This window comes from Perna viridis, chromosome 11, assembly GCF_037379345.1.
Source record: "Perna viridis isolate PV_CMFRI_1.1 ecotype Kerala chromosome 11, ASM3737934v1, whole genome shotgun sequence".
Taxonomy (NCBI): Eukaryota; Metazoa; Mollusca; class Bivalvia; order Mytilida; family Mytilidae; genus Perna; species Perna viridis.
In genome coordinates, this window is record NC_142455.1 from 15,756,865 (window position 1) to 15,776,129 (window position 19,265).

The 19,265-nt window shown below is 32.0% G+C and overlaps 1 protein-coding gene across 5 annotated transcripts in view; it reads left to right on the forward strand.

Annotated features, from left to right (window-relative positions):
- The first annotated feature begins 1,481 nt into the window (after positions 1–1,481).
- LOC148603106 (secretin receptor-like) overlaps positions 1,482–19,265 on the forward strand; it is a 51,849-nt gene continuing 34,065 nt past the window's right edge. The window contains exons 1-2 of one of the 5 annotated variants that reach the window (XM_088552246.1): positions 1,517–1,637; positions 18,372–18,549. The gene's annotated coding sequence lies outside the window, so the exon portion shown is untranslated. Of the gene's footprint in view, positions 1,638–2,470; positions 2,579–18,371; positions 18,550–19,265 lie in introns of those variants that run through there. The other 4 variants (XM_088552247.1, XM_088552245.1, XM_088552249.1 and 1 more) reach the window with 4 other exon arrangements.

Here is a 19,265-nt window from a genome sequence, read left to right on the forward strand (position 1 = left end):
GAACTAGAACTAGGCTCCATATAGGGAACAACATCGAACTATAATTCGTTTATATCTTCTAATGTTAAAGTTTACTTAAAATATTGAAAGGACGCCGGTCAGATAAATCTGGACAGGTTATTATAACGGAAAAAAGAACGGATATGGTAAAACAAAACAAACGCACCAGCTTATTTATAACCTAAATCCAGAATATTAAATATTTTCAGAGATCACTAAATGGTCTTCAACAAGTGTAAACAGACTTTTAGGTAAGCTATGAAATGGTCTGACAACAAAAGAAATCAAATTCATGGTAACACAACGATGTTGATTCTTCAAAATCAAACTGAAAAGTACACAAACGACACAAATCCACATTAATGACAAACAAATCTGCCGCTCTACGGTGGGGTTAAACCAGTTTTGTAAGACAATGTTTTCGAATCACCGAGATAAAAGAACATTAATTTTCAACAAATCAGCAGTGGGGTTAGTCTAGTTTTTAAGGCGGGTAGACAAAAGCAGTTGAGAATCCTATGGATTTTCAACTTGTTTTTAACTTAGAGTTCTAATTGAACATTGAGTTTAAGTTAAAGATAGAAATCGAGTTGAACTTCAAGTTCAATTTTAAGTAAAACTTTTTACAATCTGAAATTTTTTTCTTGATCCATAGGTTAACATTCTTTACAGAAAAAATAAATCCCCGGATTCGACAAGTTATAGACAGCGTCTACGCCTGGTTTGGAACCGTTACATGACTTGTCCCCTATATTTTTTTATTGAAAGATTTATTTTTTTTCTTGTCAACTATTTCGTCCAGAAATACGTTTCGTATCTTAAGGTATGTTAAATCAAACAGGTAGACCTAAGATAAGGCACACAACTCTTACAAATTATTGGAACGTTTGTATTCAGGAATTTACATAAAACTTGTGTATGTATTAAAGTAACTTGGACAAATTTCGTTCTGTTTCAAATGAAAGCTTGATAGGCTCTGGGTGAAATTGAATATGATACAAACATATCACCGATCTCAAGACTTATGTCCCTTACCCTAGGTCTACCTCCTTAAACAAGGTTCAGTATCATTACCTTTCTTCCGTAATTGAGTGCAAATAAGGAACCAGGTATGTTTACACTGGATTTTTAAAAAATGAGACAAAGGACCGAAAGTTGTCCTATATATTAGAAAACCTTAAAAATAATATAAATATAATGAAATGAAAACATCACAAAATATTATATATTTCTCTCATTGACAATATGAAAGTCACGTCCAGCGAAGATTTGAAAGGAAAGTTTTACAATTCTAACAATGAACTCGTCAAGTCTTTTTTAAAAAAATGTTTACATAGAATTCCTTCAAGACATACTTTGTCAAGGGTAAGTATTATGGTTGAATATGAAAGTCAAACAATTCCCACTAAAGATCTAGGTCGAATATCGTCCTTTAAATTACAAACGAAATGCTCAAATCAATTAATAAAAGTAACAAAAATATTTTGCAATTTTAATAAAAGGCCAATATTTCAGTATCTGGTCGATCAGTATATGCCATGAAAGGAGTGCGTTTCTCAATTCATATGGAATTTCTATATAGCAAATATTGACACACAGTTTCGTTCAGTAGCGAGACTAAACATGTAAAGTATAAGGTAAGACGTTTAAAATAATTATTTAAATAATTTACACATCTTGAGAAATTGCTAGTTTGATCGAAATAAAATCGGTCTTTTTGTTAAACTTCGTGAACTCAAAACTTTTTCATATTGCGTACATATTTCATATCTTCATAAAATTGTCATTTTTAGTAACTTTTTGTTAAGTGATGTAGATCAACCTCGGAAATAATCGAATTTCAAAAATTAAATGTAACAGTTCTCTTACATTTCTATGTAGAGTATATCGCCAGCAAAAAGTTTGCTATGTAACTTATGTTCGTGACCGATTTCTTTGTCAAAATTTTATCCATCACCTATCATCATAGCTTTATATCGATTACGATATCGTCTTTATATGATACGATTTTGTTCGTCCAGTTTAGACCATTGCATTCTGACAGTGTGTTGACTTTTAGTCTGCAGCGCGGGGCCACACACTTTGAAATTGAGGGGTGCCAGCCGGGGTTTCTCAGAAAAGTGTTGGGACATTATTTGTCAGTTTTTGTCAAATTACATATGTAAATGACACAGTAAAAAGGGGGTGACAACCCCCTGCACGTCCTCTGGATCTACCTGGTCTGGGGAGGGATGTAATTGAACTTTTTTCGTTCTGGCTAGATGAATCACATACAGGATCATTTTACTTTCGTATTGAGTACGATATCATAAATATCTATTTGATTGAGAAGAAAACAAGTTTATTGAGAGGTATTCCTGTTAATAACATACCATAAAAACTTGTAAAATTTGATATTAAAATTTAAAAGCGTTATCATTACTAAAAGTGAAGTACAGTGTTTATTCTTATAGAAGTAACTCCATGCATTAACAATACAAAAAGTTAACTAAGGGATACTAATCTGTAGAAACTCCATGTCTTTTCAAATATTTACAAATCGTTTCTCAGTTGGAAGTCACAGACGTCGACATTGACGGTAAGTATCTTATAAATCAACATTAAGTATATATGTACTGAGTTGTCAATGACTTCGCTACCATTCAATACATTTATTCGACAACATGTTTGCTTTTTCATTGCTATATCTTAAATTAGTTGTTGCTCCGGTAACTGGGTGTTTTTGAGATGAGTCATATATTTTACATAAACCCATTTAGCTTCACGTCATGTCCATAAAATCTGTGCCCACTATTAAGATGATTAGAAGTACACGATAGTGTAATTAAATGTCAGTCTCTATAAGAATCAGGCAGTGTGTTAAACATTGTATGAAAAACATATCATTATCAAAGTTAAATTGACCATTTGCACCATTAGAATCAAGGGCTTCATTACTTGCATTGCATATTGTAGAACTCTCGGTGATGGATTTGGCTTCCTCTTTCGATAGACATGGTTATGAGTAATTCTTGTATATAACTAATATTTTTATTATAATATTTATTTTAAAATCAAGGGGAAAAGACAAGATTTTTCATATCATTTGGTAAATTGAGTCATAATTTCATTGAAATGCACTGAAAATGAACATTTCAAGGGCAGATAACTCTGTCAAAAACTTACAATTGAGCGTGTGAAGAAACGGAGGTCTAAGTTCATAACCAATAAATCAGTACCAAAAACATTTTCTTTCGGAATTTAAACGCCACGTCATCCTTTTAGTTTTGCCTTACTATGGTCTTGCTAAAAGGAGTAGATAAATATTGCAATAAATGAAAAATGGAAATAGTTTTATTCCAATTCTAACGTTAACGTATTTATCAAAGAAAGAAGCCCTTTTGGAGGGTGGGCTCCACCCTTGAGTGGTTGTAAGATACCCGAGAGACATCCCTTTTACAGTTCAATGCTCGCGACGTACTTGTCATTATCAATTGCGTGTTAAGCAATGAAATATTATTTTTTTTGTTCATGGTCAGTTTTAACCTCACACACGTGACAATATGCTACCTTTTCAATGAAACCATTTTATATTTAATTTCCAGTCTTTAATTGAATTAACTAATTGACTTTCATCCTACTATCAATATTCAATTATATACAGTTATAACCATATCTATCTATCTATCTACCTATTGAGATTGTCCCCATTAGTCGTTTTAACTAGCTACATTACTACTTATGTTGAATCAATGTCTAAATTGGGTAACATGCCCTTTTAACTAAGAAGCATTGATATTCGTTTTTTGACTTATTATATACAGCTATAGATTTAGAGTTTTTGTTTGTTTTGCTGATGAAAAACCATCCTTTACATTGAATTATTGTTTGATGCACTATATATGACGTTTTTATATACAATAGGTCAAATGTTTAAAATCATTAACCAGTTACGTTGATCATGCGAGTTGCACATGAAGAGAAAAATATAGAGAATAACCATATATATCAGATGACGAAGTTGAATATATTGATATTTTTTTTAAATCATGTTTGACATCAACTTGGATTTTTTTCATAATTTAACAAAACTTTAAGACGCCAGTTATTAACATTTAATGTTGAAAAGAAACGAAACTAAACAAAGATTCTTGTATTACCGTCCGTATTACAAGCCAATTTCCTTTCAGACTACTATCAGTCTATCAGGTCTTCTAAGGTCAAAGGTTAAATTCGCATTTATTACCATTATGAGAACTTCGTACTCTATGAACTATTTCAATGTTTTGTTTTCTTGACAAAAAAACCATATAATCTATTTTCTGTATTTTGCGTCCGTTTGTTCATTTAATAATCCTCTCTGAAATCGTTTGGTATGACACTATTGGATAGCAAGTATCCTTGGTGTTGGGTATTTATATAAACAGTGGAATAGATTTAGGCTGCTGGAGAAGAAACATGGCCGTCGTGGCTATTTTTTAAAAACAGGATTAACGACAGATTACATGTTTTACATCTATCATATCTATGAGATAAACAAACCTAAATACTACATTCCCTTTCAGCTTGAAGGAATTTATAAATGTCTCCAGTGGATTGAAAATATCAATAATATAAATATTACAAATTTCAGTACACGTATTTCAAGAAGTAACACCGATCTCATCAGCTGCATTAGAACCAAATTCGTATTAAGATCATATTTCAAGAGTAAATTGTATACAGGAGAAAAACTCGAAATAAAATATTGAAATGGGAAGCAAAATCCAATACCTGTTAAATTCTACCAGAGTAAGTCAAAGGAGTAACACTGCTTCATATGTTTTTATATGTTTTACAACATAGAAACAGTACAGTAAAATGTTTTGGTGCATTTAAATATACATGAAATCATACGTTTTCAAAAATCCTTTGAACACTCTACTGTTTTCATTTATAAAATCGTATTGAACATATAAATATCATATGGTTTTTTTTATTTACTTGTTTCTCATGAATTAAATTGTTTTTCATATGTGTTTCATGATTGTCCTAAACATATGAGAAACATACATGACAAACATGTTTTTTTTTTTAAAGTGTTTTTAAAACATATGAAAACATATGTTGCAATGTTTCCTGTGTGCTGTAGCCAAATGTTAAATACACGAAATCGGGGTTTAAGAAATTTTGAATTGTACGTTAGTCGGTAAATAATATATGATGAATATAGAGAGAATGGATAAGGTGAATATGAGACAAAAACCCCACCGTTCTGAAAAATGTCAGCTCAAGGCCACCAATGGGTCTATAAAGGATGACAAGGAAACCTTCACACCACAGTGCAGACTGCGGCTGGCCCCAAAACAACATTATACATAAGTATAGCGAAATAGTTGACTTCGTATACTCCTGCAGTTCGTGATCACCAGCAGAGGTACCTTTCCAGTGGTTTCTAAATAAATATTGCAAAGTTCGATTTCAACGGAGTAGCCTTTCATCAGCAACTGTTGAATAATTACTCTTCGTATCCCTTTGAACAAATTAGTTTTCTTGGTGCAAATGGATACACCGCAACGATCCACGAGTTTATGATGGCGACCATAAATTTTCTGTATTGATGACTTCAATGTTGTATTAACATAACCCTGTTCCAGAAGCCTAATTGTAAGAAGTCTAGCGCGATTTAAAAAGTCTGCGTAGTTAGGGTAAGTGTAGGTCAAGATATGAGGCTGACTTCACAGTGTCTGTAGTATCCTTTATCTCAAGTTCTTTGGGGTAGATACTATGTATCAAATCCTCGAAACGATTGTTTAACGATAATACAACATCTATATACCGAAAACTGAAATTAATGGATCTAGCTAAACGATGTTCATTCTTTTGGAACAAATCAGCTATAAAGTCAGCATAAGAGTTAAGGAATAGATCAGCAAGTAAAGGAGCACAATTTGTTTCCATTGGAATGCCGTCTGTTTGTCGAAAAAAGTATGAGGAATCTCTACCAAGAACTACATGTTTATATCTAGGTATATCGTCTTTTTTTAGTATCAGTAATGTATAATGATTTTAAAAAAGTATAAAGAGTAGAAAAATCATAGGTTTTGATGCTATTGTATTCTGATAATAATCTTGAATTGAGGGTCTCCAGAAGATCTTTCGAAATGTCAGGATTCACATTGAATTAATACCACTACGGGAGTAACAAGTGTTGTGGTAGGACTAGAGACTCTCTTTGACAACTTTAAGTTTAGAAGTTAAAAGTTTTGAAGGAGGTTTGGTGTTATCCTTTGCAGATACAGCGTTTTTTTGTGGATTTAAGAAATCTAGTACATAGACCAAAGAATAATCGTCATTGGTAGATAGACCAAAAGAGGATAGCACATATTTATGGTTTTCCACTATCTCTTCTTTGGAGAGTGTGGAAGCAGTATTGGTCCTAGCACTGATACCTCTGATAATAAACATTGGATGTAATACGTTTTGCAGAAGAGGACGTTGACTACGTTGACTACTCAGCTGAAAAAAAGCAAAGGAAAGGAATAGATAGTAACTTTATTTACAAATTTTAATTGAAAAATAGAAACGAGCTATATTTAATACAGTAAGGAAGTCGTCATTGCGCGTTCCTCTTCGAGTTAGTGAATATTGAATATTTTTTTCAACGCTGATTAACATTTTCTGTCACCATTTGGTTCATATGGGTATTGACAAATGAAGTTGATACAATGAACCAAAATATTGCTACCAAACGATTATTCGCACATAACCTTACTAATTAAATTAAGCGACCGAGGATGTTTGATACATTTCCCTATCTTGTCATACATAATATACAGAGTTTTGACGTGTTCTATCTAAGCTAATTAGATATTCATCGCTTTGAGTACTACATAAAAAGTTTCATCGGAAAAATAACCCTTATTTACAGATTTTTGGATGTCACTTAGTTACATTCGCTTGCTTAATTGTGGTCAAAGCTTTGGGAAAGTTTTGTATCCAGAAAGCAAAACTGATTTAAGTGTGATGATCCGTAGAAATTATAGGTTTTGCTATGGCGTTTGGAAAATAATCGTGGATTATCATGCTTGGCAAAATATGCAGCCTTATCATATGACAACATGAATTGCACACCCGAATGAGCTGACGTCACAAACGGATTTTAGTAGGCTTTGCGTTGGTCGTTTGTGTACTTTAGTTCTTTTGTTGTTATACTTGGCTTGCCATTCGTCTGGTGCTAGTGTTTCCCTCCGTCGGAATCTTCTGTGCTTTTATTTATTACCGTTTTTACATTTATTCTTATAAGGTGTTTTGAACAATTTAGTCCCTTTTAACTACAACTCGTAAGTCACGTTCACATACGAAACAACCGATACTTTAACAATTGAATTTCTCTTTTACTTATATTCTCGCCACAAAATTAATTTTGAAAATTTATTTTCACATGGGTAAATATTATTTTGGAACTGAAAGTAAACATTGATTATAAAAGATCTCGATCTTCGGATTGTATTACAAGCATAACATTTTATTCAATTGATAATGTTTATAACATTTTTTTTTACCAAAATATCAGTTTTGTTTCTCCTATCATTTTGATCTATATATAGTTGGGTAAAAACATTTTCAACCTAGTTTTTATATGGAAAGTCCATGTCTGTTTCTGAACAATCAATAAAACTACAATTAGCAGAATTACCACATCATCAGGGGCGGATCCAGGATTTTAGATTAGGGTGAAATGTGGATATCTTTTGTGGTAAAATTAGCGAGAAACTAAGGTTTCAACCTAAAAGCGCCAAAGTCTACCCCTGACAAACCATGTTTTGCCAATTTTAGGGGGGTTTATATGATCAAGTTCTTATTTTTATATCTTAACATTTTTTTAGAATTGTTTGTTGCGTTCCTGAAGAACATGAAAGATCAACTAGTTAATTATCAGGAAATGCAATTTCTTTTGTTTTAAATTTTTTCTCGACTTACTTCTTGGTAACGTTTTGGAATAATTTGTTCATATATAAATCCACAGCTTTCTACAAATTCGACTTTTCCACTCCCCTAAAACCAAATAAATGCTTCTATCGAACTTGACACTTACCATATTTTCCTTACTTACAATGTGACGGATATCGCTGGCAGAGCAGGATAGGATTACTTTCCCTGAGCACATGATGTCATTTCCAGCTTTTTGAGGGTATTCATACCGGAAGTGTATTTGGCGTTTTTTTTTTTCTGTCTAGTCAAATTTTTATATGTAGTTGTATTCTACTCTGTCGTTTACAGTATATACGCAGATTGTCGCTGTTTCATGTCTTCACGTTTTTGTAATGTATTTGGATTTGATGTCACTGATCAGATTCTTGTTCTTTAATGTCACTGTTCAGATTCTTGTTCTTTGATGTCACTGTTCAAATTCTTGCTCTTCAATTGTTTTTGCTAATCCCATAACTACTGGCCCGATTCCGTAATGACGATTCCTTAGTTTGTATATGCATGGAGTTCTTTACACATTGATTACTTTTAATTTCGACCCGGACCAACACAACTTAAGCATGGTTCTGCCTAAAAACCAGGACGGGGTGGTTTCATCATATCTCAAGATAATCAATGAAACTGTTTATGTACCAGTCCATCTAAAATTCAGACACTGCCTAAGATAGAGGTAATACTTGGTGCTGAAAACCCACCGAACAAAAATGATTTTCCAGTCTACATATCCCCGTGCAGGTCCGGGTGTTAAAAGAATAGGCCTGCAGCAGCGCTAAGCTTGTCGTGAAAGGCGACTAAATAGTGCTCAGAAACCTAGCCGGGGGCTAGAAGCTCTGTCCACAGAATAACTAGGTTGTGTGCCCCAGATGGTTTTACATGCTAGGGTTGTCAGGCTATAATACGGAAAACCTGACCGCAGTTTCTATGAGGCCATCTGAAGGATTTCCAATAAAAATATTTGAGAGTAAAAAAAAAACGTGAATCACTAATCACAAGCTTCTGTCTGATTTTTAAGGCAGAGATGAATTTAATTGTTAAAGGCTGGGAAGTGACTTTTGTTATAAGATTGTCTATAAACAGGAACAATAACGTGAAGCGGTTCCTGAATGTTTTAATGACATTTTGTAAGGAGGTAGACCTAGGGTAAGGGACATAACTCTACCAAATCATTGGAACGTTTTTATTTACAATTTTACGTCAATCTCATGTAAGCATCAATGTAACTTGGACTGATTTCATTCTGTTTCAGATGAAAGCTTGATAGGCTTTGGTGAAAGTGAATATGATACAAGCATTTCACCGATTTCAAGAATTATGTCTCTTACTCTAGATCTACCCCCGTAAGACCATACTGGACATCGAAAAAAAAAGATAAATAACACATAAATTTACTTCAGCTCATATATAAAGATGATTTTTCCATTCCGACGTGCCATTATGACTATCTAGTAATACGGTGTACGAAGGCATGGCAGCATGCCTTATTCCAATCATCGGAATGATGATCCACACCCTGACGAAATTGCTGAATATTACAAATGTCAACATCCCAATAAATTTAAAATAAGTCTGCTTTTTAGCAATTAAAGAAATCGAAAAAAAAACTATTGATGAATTGATAGTATGATATAATGACAACATCGTAAAAGCTGATGAATAGATTTTTATGTTCAATCCAATACTATTCTTTTGTAGCAATATCAAATATGTCTTTTGAATGTAAGCTTCGTTTTTATGTTTGTGTGGGAACCTACACAGTTTGTATACATTTCAACTTTATCTCCTTTTTGATTTATTAATTCTAAAGCATTGAGTTGACTGATATTTATTATCTTGATCTAACCAGTGCATATATTCTGATGTTTGTTATTTAGGATTTACGTAATGTAAATGTAATACCTTTCAAACTCATGTCATTGTGACATTTAAGGTTTTAGAATTGGTTGAAAAAATGTCGGTTTTATGGAAATAAGAAACGTATTTCATCACAATAAGTCTCGATTTTGAGAAATATAAATCTTAAAGTCAATAGTTTTCTCTGATTTCTGTTTGTTTTGTTTGTTTATTCTTCAGCATAACTAAAGACAGATTCTAACTATATTGCTACTAAATTATAAAACAATTATAATAATATACTTCGAAACAACTTTTGCGTCGGAAAGTTGTTCAAAATTTTGAAAGTATGGAATATATTTTTTTCTGCAAAAAAAAAACAAAAAACAAAAAACAAACCTTTCCATTCTGATCTACAGAGGTATATTCCATCTATATTTGGATATAGACCCATTCTGATCTACAGAAGTATATTTCATCTATTTTTGGATATATTAATTTGAAAAAAAATACTTATTTCATATTCTTCAGAAAATTTCAAGCATAATGATGATCAATGTTTGGATAAAAGATGTATCTGTTTTTGTGAGGTTTCGAAAGCATGTTTAAGATTTTAAGGAGTTAAGGAAAACAATCCCCTTTAGTAATCAAAATTATCCGATTAACAATCTGCCTGCTGAATTAAGAATATAAATCTAGCAACTCGAGTAAGTAAAAGAAATCGATATACAATCTGCCATACAATATGCAATCGGAAATCCCCAGCCTTTTTAGTTTCACAAGAGAAAACCTCGGAAGCATTAGACGAAAAAATATGTCCGGAATTTAACCGATCCGATTTTAAAATTTCAGTTTTACTGGTTGAAACTTTTACCATTACTTTTTTTGGCTCCTAAACGAATTTTGATGATACGTTGAGTTGACATTTCTCATCCCGGTCGGATAGTTGCCTCTTTGACACATTTATTATATCCATTCTGGTTATATGGAAGGGTGTAAACTTGCCGACATATCATGAGTCCTCACTCAATACCTTTAATTTTCACCATTATTCTTTTTTTTTGTGATGATTTCAGCCTGATTGTACACGCCACAAAAGTACAATCTTAGCATGCCATTTTTACATGATTGAAAAGTGTACCATAATGTGATTTGAAATTAAATCAATACAATATTTAAAAAAAATTCAGGCTTGCAATGATGATTTGTCAACATCTTAATTTGAAATATTAAGTTTCAAATAGTTGCATTTTGTCTACAACATAAAAAATTGAAATATATTTTTTTCCATAAAAATATAGTCATTTGGGACAGAACAAGCTGTGCATTCATCTAAAAGAGTTAGTCTTCTATGTTAAAAAGACAAACCTATCATTCAAGGTCCGATGAAAGCACAGCCCTATGACAGAGTAAGTAAGAGGGGTGTAAATAGAATGAAAGGCCAAGCGAAACGAAGCATGATCATTTCTTGGGGCATAATTTGTGAAAAATAAAATTTTATGATTTTTGTCAGTATATTAAGGAAGACGTGAAGTGCACCGGGTAACCGGCCTCCCCCCGAATGATTTGAAGGAATTTTATACTGTTATCTTTAGTACAAGCGTTCAGAAAATACCGATTTCACAGTAACGTATGGCATACATAATGAACTATAATTTGCTCTACAATATATTTAGTTTTAAGTCAAATTTCTCTAAACTTTAAATATGTTTTTGTTTGTTGTTTTTGTATCTATTTTTGACTTCGCCTATGTCATGTGACGTTCGAGTTGTTAATATTGGTATTACCATGGTTTAACTCGATAACACATTTGTATCATCTGGTCTGTGAACATTGCTTTGTTTTTTATTGTTACACATATAACTGCATTTAACATGCATTGTCTATTTTGAAGGAAGTTATTTTTCTCTATTACATCCAGAATTCTGATATTGATCGAAATTATGACTGTTTGATAATAACGTTTTCACCTGTCTACATCCCAAAATATCAATCATATAACTTTGTTTCTAGAAAAGCAGAGGACGCTTACCCTACCGGTGCACCTGGTCCATGCTCCCAGTTTTTAGTGGAGTCCGAGTTGCTCATTTACTTTTGTTACTTTGTATGTATGATTTTAGTTACTTTATGTTCTTTGTTGTGTATGTCTGTTTTCCATGTCTGGTCTTTGTCCCTGGATTACATTCTTTTGATTACCGCTATAACCCTAGTTTCCTTGATTACCCTTTGCAAATTTCGATATGACGTACATGTGCTTCAAGGAGTAACACGTAACGAATATAAGATGTAACAAAGCAATGTATGCCAATGATATCTTGTGAATACTCGTCTCAAACGCGATGTCGGAACACGAAATGGATTAAACTTCCTAAATCCAATCACTTAATAAAGTAGAAATGTTGCAAGCTCATTTATCACGAAAGGATATCCGTACTGTATGACACACAAGCAGGAATATATTTTATAAATTCCAAATATACCAGTTTTATATATTGTGTAATAACCTTTTGTCAAAGATCGTAAAATTCTTGTAAAGGATTAATACGTGCGGGTATCTCTCATCCAATAAGTTAACTAAACCGTTGACTAGAGTGATTCGCAAGGGATACATAGTTACAATTTTGTTGTCAGATCGTTAATGATAGCAATTTTTTTTTGTATTAAGTTTGATTTGCTGATGGGTTTTGACATAGAAATAAAAAAAACTATATTTCAAGCAGTTTTTGGCATGACATGGGTTGTGTCCTTATTTTATGACTTATGTTGTACCGCAGTTCTTAACCCCACCCCCATGTGAAGAAGTGGGATTGTTTTTACATACGATGGGGACATAACGTTTTGTAAGTTTGAATTGGTCTGGAGCAGGCATGTCAGTTAACTGCTAGTAGTTTTTAATTTGTACATTTGTGAAATATATGTTCAGTATCTTTATTTCCGTTGTAACATGGGACTCCAACCTTTTTAAACTGATTTTTAGGTGTGTTTTTGGTGGAATATATTTTTCACAGTGGCAAGATTTTTAAGGAGGAGGGTTGTGATTCCGCTCCGCCAATGTATCTCCTTCTTTGTTATTTCAATAACATTTTGTGTGATGTAATGGTTTATACGCTTTCAATGCTAATCATTTGTTCGTTGAAAGCAACTTAAATTGTCCTAATAACATTATCATCAGTAAATTATAATAATAATAAAAATATGCTGCTTACTTGTAAACTCAAAGTTTTATCTAAAACACCAACAATAATATTTAGTTCAGATTATATCGTAACGTAGAAATTAGACTTGAATTGATTTGCTTTTACAAGCATCAAAATTATAATGTTACTATTTGTACAATAGAAGAATTTCCTAAGTTGCTTTCTAGCACGATATATGCATCTGCTTTTCAAAAATAGATGTACCAGCGAAACTAATAATACTTTGACAAGTTGATTGGCTTATTACACTTGCCAAAAACTATTGTAACAATGTAAAATAAAACATGTCAGCAAAGTCGTACCCGTCAGGACTTGTGGATTGTGCAGTTCGTCAGAATAACGAGTAAGTTAATTATCACTGATGTTTAATTTAAAGGAATCTTTTACACATTACCATTGTCTGGAAACAGTAATACACGAAAATAAAATATCTATCTGCGTCTTGTTTCACTTAGCATCGTATGACAAAGCGGTCACAGTGAATACTTTAGGATTAAAAATATTATTACATCAAAGATACACAAGTCTCGATGATAAAATGGAAGACAAAAAATCTCAAAACTGAGTGTAAATGGAAAGAGAGAAAGATAGGGAAAAACTTCAGTTACTCATCTTTTTCGTAAGTTAAGTGAACGAGTATATTTTATTTTATATAGCAGTCTTTATAAAACAGGAGGTGGTTCATGCATGTCAACAACCCACCAAATTTACTTTTATTTCCTATTCAGAATCAATTACAGACAATGTAATCTTGGTTTTTTATTTGGGTGTTGAGCTTTTGAGATAAAACTTGTATAGATGGTGCATGAAATTAGCACTTAGCACGAGTTCTTGATTTTTCTAGATTTAGTTCATTTTAATGTGAGATGAATGTATGATTTTCTCAAAAGAACAGATATAAATACAGAAAAGATTAATGTTAGCTAAACATATAGCATCTGACGATTGAAAAATAAAACCCAAAACAACAAAAAAACATTGTTTGTTCAGTGATTTTTTCTACACCATGAATCACCTGTACCATTAGCAGTGTCTGAATTTTATATGGACTAGTACTTAAATAATGTCTGTTTAGGTTACCTGTAAACTTATATATTTCATAACCCCGCTAAATAAATACATTTCGCACGCAATGTAATATCATTTAAATTGATTTCATTAAATGTTCTGTAAATTTATGTTTATTCACTTTCTTTGTTGTTTAAATAAACGAATGGTCTTCAAAACATTTTTATCAAGATATGTTTCTTGATTGTTAAAATACCACGGCATGATCTCATTGGTTTAAATAAACAAATGCTTACACATGTCCTGACAATAGTAAAAGACAGCATCAAAAAGACCTATTCAGATCGTCAAAAAGAGACATCTGGAAGGTTCTTATATAAAAAGCTTAGATTGATAAAGCAAAAGCAAGAAACAACCTAAAGCAATGCTTTACAGTAAGAAAAAAAACTAAATCAAAGTCGGAATTTTTATCTGATAATTAATTAGTTGAAGAATCCTTTTTTTACAATAATTAAACTGGAATGAATTAAATTTAATTGGTTGAATTAGATTACCAAATCATTTATATTTTTTCGTACCATGAGTTTTTTTTTATTTTTAAGGATGGGCTGAGTTGTCCTTTGGAAAGTATCAAGTATGTTTCTTTTATACCTCCTTTGTTATTATTGTAGTCCGAGTAGTCCTTTTAAATGGACAGAGTTACCTGTTTTGATGGTCCGACTTTTCCTGGGTCGATGTGTCCGCGGGCCGAGATATCCCCTATTCCTGATATGTAGTGGTGTAAATTTGTAATGAGATGTACATTAAAACATTCCTGAAGATAGAACATCACATTGTTATGCGTCTTTAGATGTAATTATTCACGAAAAGTAAAGAAAATATACTTTATTAGATAATATCATTCAATGCTTTATGATTTAATCATATAATTTTATTCGTTTTACATTTGTATATCTCTTGATCGTTCACCTTAACTAAAGAGTCTTGCAAAACAGCTGTTTTCCTCTGCTGTATTTAGTGGTCACAAACATCAAGATGTCATGACTCACTTACGATTCAGCTTTGGGTAGCTTTGACAATAGTTTTGTATCATTCAAGTTAACTTAATTTATAGTTTATCTTATGATTCAATGCATCATCATTTGTAGTGATATATCATTGTAACCCATTTTCACTTTCAGCGTGATGAAAATTATTTGAAAAGTCATATGTAGATATTATATATTTATCTACCTACCTAACCTCTTCGTGCCCAGTGGCGCGTAATGCTGAGATATCATATTTATACAGCGAGTATAAATAGCACGTGATAAATAGAAGAACAATAGGAAATGAATGACGATAATGTTTCTTATTATGTATTATACGCTCCAAACTTATTCATTTATTATTTGACTATTATTTGATTTACTGTTTAAGTAAGTCACCTGTCAATTTGGAAGGAGATTTAAATTTTCTATCGGATTCAAATACCTGTGGCATAAATGAACATTTAAAGATTCTTCTCATAAATCCAGTTTATTACCCAAGTAACCCATTAGGTACTGGTCATCCATTCAAGAAATCTATCCCTATAAGTTATCTATCTAACTTTCTGTGAAACTAAACTTGCATTTTTCATTTTTGAGGAAATAATTATGCAAAACTATACATTACTAACAAGTTTGCCAAGAACTTTATACTTTTATAGTCTTTCTTGTGTAAACATACCGATTAGAACTTATTCTCACAAAATCTAAAAAAAAAGTTATTTCTTACCATTAATCTTTATATTTTTTCTTTGAGGCGTACGGTTATGTTTAGACGCTAGACTTCTTACAATTAGTCTTCTGGAAAAGAGTTATGTTGCTACAATATTTAAGTCATTACAAGAGATGTTTTATGGTCGTTCTCATGAACACGTGGATTGTTACGGTGTATCATTCTGCACCATGAGAACTGATTTGTTCAATGTGTCATAGTTTTCCTTTCCTCTTTTGTCTACCCCGGACTTGGCTTTTTATGAGCAACTCGGTGGGTGTTTTTAGAAAAGCATACGATTCTTACTCTACCGGTGTACCTGGTCCATGCTCTCAGTTTTAGTAGACACCGAGTTGTTCATTCACCTTTGTTACTTTGTATGTATTATTTTGCTAAGTTCATATTCTTTGTTGTGTATGTCTGTTTTTCATGTTTGGTCTTTGTCCCTACATTGTTTTAGTTTCCGCTAGAATTTTGGTTCCTTTAATTACTCTTACCATTAATTTTTAAATAACATCTTAATTTGTTTTTCTTTGAGGCGTCCGGTTATGTTAAATTTCATGATAAAGATATTCAAAATTTAGGGTAAACCAGTCGTATGTTTTAAAGAAATTAGGTAGCCCATAAATGACATAAATAATTTAAATCTCGCCTTTTAGTCTTCATCCAAAATTTGGTTTCATTCATTGACGATTTAGATGTGAAACTAAGGCCTCCTATGAACAACAATTAATGCCGAAACTTGTAAGGCGTATGTCAACACATTTCTCGTAACTTAAAAATGAAAATCACAAGTTTTCACTATTCATCTATTTATCTTAAATTCCTCGGTATGGGTGAAAGACCGCACATGAAGATTAAATATTAAAACAAAATGCATGTTAATGTTTTCGTACCTTAATAATTAATGTTTTTCGAAATGTATTTACTTTTGGGTGTTTTCCTTACATCTCATATTTTTCAATTTTTTTTTTAATAGTTTGCATAAAAAGGTCAGTGATTTATTTTCCAAGTAAAAGTTTGATTCGTAATCTAAATGGATGTAAACTAGGAGTTCTACCTTTCTTAAATTACTCTGAACATATATATTTTCGTGATGTACTAATATTCGTTAATTTCGCAATGGACGGAAAACCACAAAAACTGTACCCGCCAAATTAATTTTGAGCATTATATATCCCTAACATTTTTTTATTTGGAACCGCAAAAACTAATAATAACGTTTACAATAGTTCTGTTGACAAAATCATATTTACAAATCTCTGTTTAACTGAATAAACTAACATGCCTAGACATTTTAACATTACGTCATTAATAAAAATGCCTTCATAGATAGGTTCTAGAGTAATCAAGAAATTAATTTAAGACTACAAAATATTGTACAATACAGGATTAAAGTATTTCGGTGTCATGTAAGACAATTTCAACAGAAACACTAAAATTAGACTTTACAAAATAAAACTACATATAACAAGTTCATTTAAATAGGGCATTTGCTAATTAAGTGTCGCTAATTTAAAAAAAAAAAAAAACGTTTGTTCATATGACAGGTTTCATGTCTTACGTGTCATGCTAATTATTTCTTTTGCTGAGATTTTAATATGGGTTTTTCTTAAAGCAAATAGCAATCATTAGACAAGACTTAGTTCCTTTTACAATTAGTCTTTTCCTCAAATTCCTTTTCCTTTTTCATGGGGGTAATTGTATATAATTATATGGTGGTGTGTTCACGCTTTTTGTTTTAAATGATCTTGACATTTGAACACTTTGGACACTTTGGACACTTTGAACACGTTGGACACTTTGGACAATTTGGACACTTTGGACACTTTTTAAGTCTTGCAATCTAATATACTTCTATATATACACAGCACATATTTCTAAACCTGAATATATTAAAAAAAGAAGGTACAATTGGTATCTACTGCTAATATTACATAAATATCTTTTCGAATAAGGCAGTTTACATCTTTTTTTAATTCAGTTCACAGCGTAATATTTTGTATTGTGGTGAAATTCATCACATGCTCTTTCGTGAAATTTATGAATAGGGCCTTTCATCAACAAAATATGAAACTCGACTGGCTGACATTGAAGTGGTAATACCCAAGATCTTCTAAGTCCCGACGGTATATGTTTAATACCTGCTTTGAATATGTGTCTGTTAATTAGTAAGGAACAGTAAATAGGATAATGAATGAAGTATTTGCCCACTGAAGTGATGTTGCAAAAAATCAACTGATCATCCTAGCTGAATTTCTAACACGTAGCTTTTCTGTAGTATATAGTACCATATCGGTGCACCTTGTACGTGCTCTCAATTTTTAGTGGAGTCCGAGTTATTCATTTGCTTTTGTTACTTTGTGTGTGTTGTTATGGTTTTATGGTCATGTTGTGTGTGTCTGTTTTCCATGTCTGGTCTTTGTAGCTGGATTGCTTTGTTTTTATTTCCGATAGAATCTTGGTTCCTTTGATTACTCTTTATTACAAAGAAACTTTTATAAACAACATCACAGTGAATTTCAATAGATATTATATCTGAAATAAAATCAATTTTAAAATTGATTTTTGAGAATCTTTGTTGGTATATCAGGTTGTTTCTGTTATTTGTCAATGGTGAAGTATCACTGTTGCTTCCTATTCCAGATAAAAGCTGATCAGTCGCATCATAGCTTCTGAGCTACCAGAACTAATTTCGTATCGCAGTGTACGGATTCTGTAATTGACGATTTAGCTATTTGATTGATATTTCTAACGGAATATATAGGACATACTAAGGAAGGGAGAAGACGTTAATTATTTGAAGGAATATAATTACTTGTTAGTAAGTTTTCATTAATTGTCTTATTAAGGATAATTTTGCTTAATGAAATTAAGGAGCGAATAAAGTTTGTTCGGATCATAATGATCAGAACCCCAAAATTCAGAACATGATTTGAGCAACTGATTGATAATGGCAAAGGCAAAGTATTTATGAAAATTTTTTTGCTTGAAACTTTGGCCTTTTACGGACCATAACTGAATATTGACAAAAGATATTAGCTGTAACAAAACGAAGCAAAACAAATAGATATCATTCCTACGTCGATTATTATTGACTATAAATAAGTACGTTTATTCATCATGTGCATACGAAACTTATAAATGATATTGAATAATACTGATAGTATTTACAATGGAAAACTTAGAACTATTAGCGTATGATTTCTGAAGTAATACAATACTCCCAAACACACTTTTCGATACAAATTACTCTTAACTCATACCCTGACTAAGACGCAAAGGTTTTTTTCTCTCTCTTTTTACTCATAGTACATATTACGAAAGTAGTACGTGCATTGGTATATGTTTAGCTAAATGTAAAAAATGAACAGCGTTTAAACTGCTTGGAATAACCTGAAAGTGTTGTAAAAAGTCTTATTTTTATTATCACAGGGCAGAAGCTTCTGAAGTGTGATATAAGAAGCATTATAATATCATTACAGAAGCAGCAGGATTAAATTACAGCTTCTTCTCCATGTAGATGGCCAAACATTTACT